At 47.8% G+C, this 6000-nt stretch overlaps 1 protein-coding gene across 2 annotated transcripts in view; it reads right to left on the reverse strand.

Annotated features, from left to right (window-relative positions):
- Positions 1 to 6000, reverse strand: part of LOC141167168 (beta-1,3-galactosyltransferase 5-like) — a 75024-nt gene that overhangs the window by 39109 nt on the left and 29915 nt on the right. The window contains exon 2 of one of the 2 annotated variants that reach the window (XM_073654571.1): positions 5268 to 5701. The exons of the other annotated variant lie outside the window; for it this stretch is intronic. The gene's annotated coding sequence lies outside the window, so the exon portion shown is untranslated. The remainder of the gene's footprint in view (positions 1 to 5267; positions 5702 to 6000) is intronic. 2 annotated transcript variants of the gene reach the window in all.

Raw genomic sequence — 6000 nt, forward strand, 5'->3', positions numbered from 1 at the left:
ACAAAAAACGTCTGGACCCTCCTCAATTCCGCCCTGGGGATAAAGTCTGGCTCTCGTCCAAATATGTCCGGCTCAAGATCCCTTCCTATAAGTTAGGGCCTCGGTTCATCGGCCCACTGGAGGTCATCAGTCAGATCAACCCGGTGGCCTATAAATTGAAACTCCCGGCCAACTTACGGATCCCTAACTCCTTCCATGTGTCTCTCCTCAAACCTGTGGTACTTAACTCTTTTTCCAAGTCTACAGGTACGCCTCCTGCTCCGGTTTCTGCTGTGGACGAGTTTGAGGTAGAGAACATTCTTGCCACCAAAAGGGTAAGAGGAAAGACCTTTTTCCTGGTAGATTGGAAGGGGTTTGGTCCTGAGGAGAGAACGTGGGAGCCCCGGGAGAACATCCATGCCCCTCTCATCCTAGCTAAATTTCTGTCTGGCCTAAAAAAGGGGGGGCCTAAAGGGGGGGGTACTGTAGTGCCGGCGTCCCTGCCCTCTGCTAGGCAGGGACGCTGCTCCTCTCACCGCTCTGCTCCGTGCCCGGCTTCCTCCCCCCGCTCTGCTGTCAGCGCGCGCTCCGTCCCGGCGTCCTCCTCCTGCTCTGCTCTCAGCGCGCGCTCCTTCCCGGCCCCTGTGCTTAGGGCGCGCGCGCGCGCGCTCCCCTCCTCTTAAAGGGGCCGCGCGCGCCGCCCTAAAGAGTCCCCGGCCAATGGCCGGAGGACTTCATCATATATAAGGCACCTCCTCCAAAATGGAGGTGCCCGAGCAATGTTGTTTGCACCTGTGTCTCACCTGTGCTTCAGCCCTCAGGTCCCGTTGCCAGTTACCTGCCAGTTTCCTGCTAGTTACCTGCCAGTACCTGCCAGTTACCTGCCTGATTCCTGCCTGAATACTTGTTACCTGTCTGCCAGTCTGAGGTCCGACGGTCTGCCTTACTTCTCCTGTCAGTCTGTCTAAGGACCAGCCTGCCCGCTCACCTGGGAGCGCATGTCAGCTACCTGCCTGCTTGCCTGAGGTCCGACGGTCTGCCTTACTACTCCGGTCAGTCTGTCTATGGACCAGCTTGCCCGCTCACCTGGGAGCGCTTCTCCGTTATCTGCCTGCTTGCCAGCCCGGAGGCTCCGTTGTCACGTGCTGTGACCACCAGCTATCTCAGAGACTCTTGCCCGCTCACCTGGGAGCGCATCTCCGTTACCTGCCTGCTTGCCAGCCCGGAGGTCCCGTTGTCACGTGCGGTGACCATCAGCTATTCCAGAGACTCTTGCCCGCTCACCTGGGAGCGCATCTCCGTTACCTGCCTGCTTGCCAGCCCGGAGGTCCCGTTGTCACGTGCGGTGACCATCAGCTATTCCAGAGACTCTTGCCCGCTCACCTGGGAGCGCATCTCCGTTACCTGCCTGCTTGCCAGCCCGGAGGTCCCGTTGTCACGTGCGGTGACCATCAGCTATTCCAGAGACTCTCGCTTGCTCACCTGGGAGCACACATCTACCACCTGCCTGCTAGCCTACCCGGAGGCTCTGCCATCACAGGTCGTACCTACCCCTTACCCAGAGACTGCCCTGATCACTTGCCGTAACTCCCTGTCCGTTCACCCAGAGACTGCCACCCGCTCCCTTACAAGGGCCGCCCCCTTGTATAGTAGCTCAGAGGTTCCGCCTCCCGGACCCGTTACAGTCCGCCTCCCGGACCCGTTACACGATGACAAGTCACTCCTTTTCAATGGTGGCATAGGCAACTTCCAGATCCAGTAGTTTCCGACCGGCAAAAGCAACAGGATGTTCTTCTCTGATGGTGTTTACTTGGCTAAGTACTGCCCCAATCCCGAAGGTTGATAAACCTGTCTACACGAGTAACCTGCACTTTTAGTCAGGGACAACCAATACAGGAGCAGTGATGAGGGCGGTCTTTAATGCTGAAAAGGCATCCTCGCATGCGGTCGTCCACGTCATATTCCCAGGCATGTTCTTGCGGGTCAGGTCGGTTAGTGGCTTGGCCAAGGTACTGGAATTAGAAAATTTTTTCGATAGTAACCAACAGTTCCTAAAAATGCAAGTACCTGCTTTTTAGTCTTTGGTCTACACCAGTTGCTAATGGCTTCCACCTTGGCAGGCTCAGGCTTTAGGGTCACTCCGCTTACTCTATGCCCGAGGTGCTGCACTGCAGCCATCCCCAACTGGCATTTATCAGGGCGAATGGTCAGTCCTGCAGTAAGGATACAGTCTAGCACTATGCCCAAGTGTTTAAGATGTTGCTCCCAGGTTGTGCTAAACATAGAAATGTCATCCAGGTAAGCACAGGCAAAGTCCTGACATTGTTCTAACAGTCGATCTACCAGTCTCTGGAAAGTAGTGGGTGCATTTTTCATCCTGAAGGAAATTCCCAGGAACTCAAAAAGCCCAAATGGATTAATGGAGGCTGAGCGCTCCCGAGCGTCCTCCGTTAGGGGTATCTGCCAGTACCCCTTGCTCAAGTCTAACGTGTTTACAAATTGGGCACTGGCTACACGATCCAATAGATCATCAACCCTGGGCATGGGGTAAGCGTCACTCTTTGTTTCATCATTTAATCGTCTGTAATCAATGCAGAACCACGTTGTACCATCCTTCTTGGGGACCAGGACGACAAGTGAGGCCCAAGAGCGGAGAGGTGGCTGAATAACTCCCAGTTGTTTCATCTACTCCAGTTCGTTCTTTATCATGCCTTGAACAGCCTCAGGAACCCGGTAGGCAGCCACATGGTGGCTGGTGAGAGTAGTCTTCCCCGGCTTTGAGGAGAAAGCAGCAGCCCTCAGTCTTAGTACGGAGATAATATTGCCCTTTTGTATATCCGATAAATGGGAGCCCAGGGGCACTTGTTCCAGGGATCCTCCTGCTTGGGTGACATGGAAAAGATCAGGGAGATAATCGTCCTCAACGGTATCACTAGGGGTTGGTAGATGGCTATAACAGGCAAAAATCGGTCGTGATATTCATTTAGCATATTGATGTGGACGGCCTTCTGTCCTTGACCGCTAGGATCCAGGGCAATAACTTAGTTAGTGTCATTAATTTTCTTGACAACCTGATAAGGGATTTCCCACGCTGCTTGAAGCTTGTTGGCAGGGGAAGCAATAATCATGAGCACTTGTTGCGCTTCCATAAATTACTGGGTCCTGGCGCTACGGCCATTCCAGGTTTTTTGTCCGCACTGGGCCATTCACTGATGTTCTTTAGCCAAGGTAGCTAGCTGGGCGAAACGGTTTCTGAACTCTAGAAAGTATGGAATGATGGGCATTCCGTTGTATGAGATATCTCCCTAAAAGTGTTCTTTCAGAAGAGCGAGAGACCAACAGACCTTCCAGTGTCTCCCCTCCACCCATATAGAATCATCTCAGCGATCGTATAGTAAGTCTCTTCCTTAATCCTTATTATTTTGTGTAACTGCTTATGTATTGTAATGTCTCCTTTGTAAAATCTTGTAAACTTTTCATAACACTGCCTCCCTTTGGGATTAAATATAAAATTTAATAGTTCTGTTTCTTTTGCTCTGTAATCGTTCCCTTCCCCGAAGCCATACGCTAACAGAACGCAGGCGTCTGACCAGGCCTGTAGTATAGTTCAAACTCGGCCGGTGGTGACAGTGAATAATATTAATAATCGGGCTATCGTGAAGCTGACAGTGACGCTACGGAGGGCGAAAAGACATATTTCATGCGTTGGAATCCAGAGGTGTGACGCCATACGCTTACTGGTTGCTTGCCGATACTTACGTAGAGAGTAGTGGGGACCGTGTGCTCGCGGATCCCTGACAAAATCCTGATAGAGTGACGGCACGGTGAGATATTGCGTGATCTCCCCGGTGTCGTCGCTGTGGAATGCCTGACAGACAAGCATATAGCTACCATAATACTGCTCCCTATTTACAAGAATATAACTACTATAATTCTGCTCCCTTTGTACAAGAATATAACTGCTATAATACTGCTCCCTATGTACAAGAAAATAACTACTATATTACTGCCCCTATGTACAAGAATATAACTACTATAATACTGCCCCTATGTACAAGAATATAACTACTATAATACTGCTCCTATGTACAAGAATATAACTACTATAATACTGCCCCTATGTACAAGAATATAACTACTATAATACTGCCCCTATGTACAAGAATATAACTACTATAATACTGCTCCTATGTACAAGAATATAACTACTATAATACTGATCTTATGTACAAGAATATAACTACTATAATACTGCCCCTATGTACAAGAATATAACTACTATAATACTGCTCCTATGTACAAGAATATAACTAATATAATACTGCCCTCTATGAACAAGAATATAGCTGCTATAATACTGCCCTCTATGTACAAGAATATAACTAGTATAATACTGCTCCTATGTACAAGAATATAACTGATATAATACTGCTCTCTATGTAAAAGAATATAACTGCTATAATACTGCTCCTGTGTACAAGAATATAACTACTATAATACTTCTCCAATGTACAATGCTATACCTACTATAATACTGCCCTCTATGTAAAAGTGTATAACTGCTATAATACTGCTCTTATGTACAAGAATATAACTACTATAATACTGCCGTCTATGTACAAGAATATAACTGATAATGTAAAGGACATATTGATACTCATGCTAGAGCAACTCCATTTTGTCTGCTTGCTCTAAAATCATGTTATTATCACTCCTTGCATAACATACATTCTTTCCTTCTTTTCTCATGCAACTTTCTCACACTAACCTTTTCTCACAAGAACATTCTGTGAGACACCCTGTGCCCGTTATCTGACTGGTCTGAGCCAGGATGTGTATAACCTTGTAAATTTCCACCATGCACCGAACTAACGATAATATGACCATATGTGTATTTCCGTAATAATTGTACTAACATTGATTCAAGCCTGTAGTATGTCTGTAGGAGATTGGCTATTGATAAACTCAAAACAATATAAAATGCTAAGTAGAAATAAACGGTATTAGAGATTCTCTGAATCCTCCCATACAGAGCATTGCCTCCATTTGGTTTTCTGTGGATTGCAATCAACATAATAATTTGACACTCACTTGGTCAACCGTGAAGGGTTATTGCCCTCCCTCAACAGCTTGGTGCCGTGCCTCGGATCCCTAACCAGGGTCGCCCCATCACCCCTGGACGTCCACAAAGAGAGACTTGCTTTCAGCCTCCCCCACTGGAATTGGGACTGATCATCCCCCACAAAAAGCCATGGTAAGTGCAAGAGTTCTTTACTAGTGATACTGACCGTTTGGCGTGGTTTCCACGTGGTGTGTGGTTGTTTGCAGTATCTCCGGACGTCTTGGTTGGATATAGTCAAAGGTGAGACTATAAGGGGTGTATCACCTCGGATTGACAAGTGAATATTGTGTTTATCTTCCTTAACTTCTGACAAAGATCCTTAGGAGACTGAACATTATTAGTTTCAGTCGCGGCAGGTGATCGAAGATTGGGTAGGACACGCACGTAGATATACATATATCTAGTGTCCGGAGAGCTGCAGACGAGAGTTCTCCTCCTTTCATTTGGCCATTCGAGACTCCCCCAATGGGAGGCGGTGAAGTAAAGTCAGTGGAACAGCTGTGAGGTCCAGCCGGACTCGTGCTGTGCACAAATCAAGGATCTTTTGTCAGTTGTAGTGATTAATCAATGTTTCCGTGGAGCAGAACTAAATTGTCTCCCCTGCAGGAGGGAGAGGATGGGATGAATATCATGGTCGGTCGCGAGAGGAAAAGGTCATTTAAGAATGCACCAAAAGTGTTTAAGGTGTTAAATTTTCCCATGGAGGGGAGACTTCAGCCTGCGTTGTGGGACGAAGGCATCCGGCAGAAAAGGGGTAGACTAGTTGACTGTGGATTGTTGGAAGACGCTGAAAAGTTCAGGAAAGTTGCACATGAGATTTGTGATGAAGGATATGTTGAAACAGGGCAGGAGATGAAGCCTGGTTATTTCAATTATCTTTATGTAAAAAAGGGAAAATT

This window comes from Phyllobates terribilis, unplaced genomic scaffold (genome assembly GCF_046119375.1).
Source record: "Phyllobates terribilis strain yellow unplaced genomic scaffold, ASM4611937v1 Scaffold_11__3_contigs__length_659146591, whole genome shotgun sequence".
In the NCBI taxonomy this organism is placed as follows: domain Eukaryota; kingdom Metazoa; phylum Chordata; class Amphibia; order Anura; family Dendrobatidae; genus Phyllobates; species Phyllobates terribilis.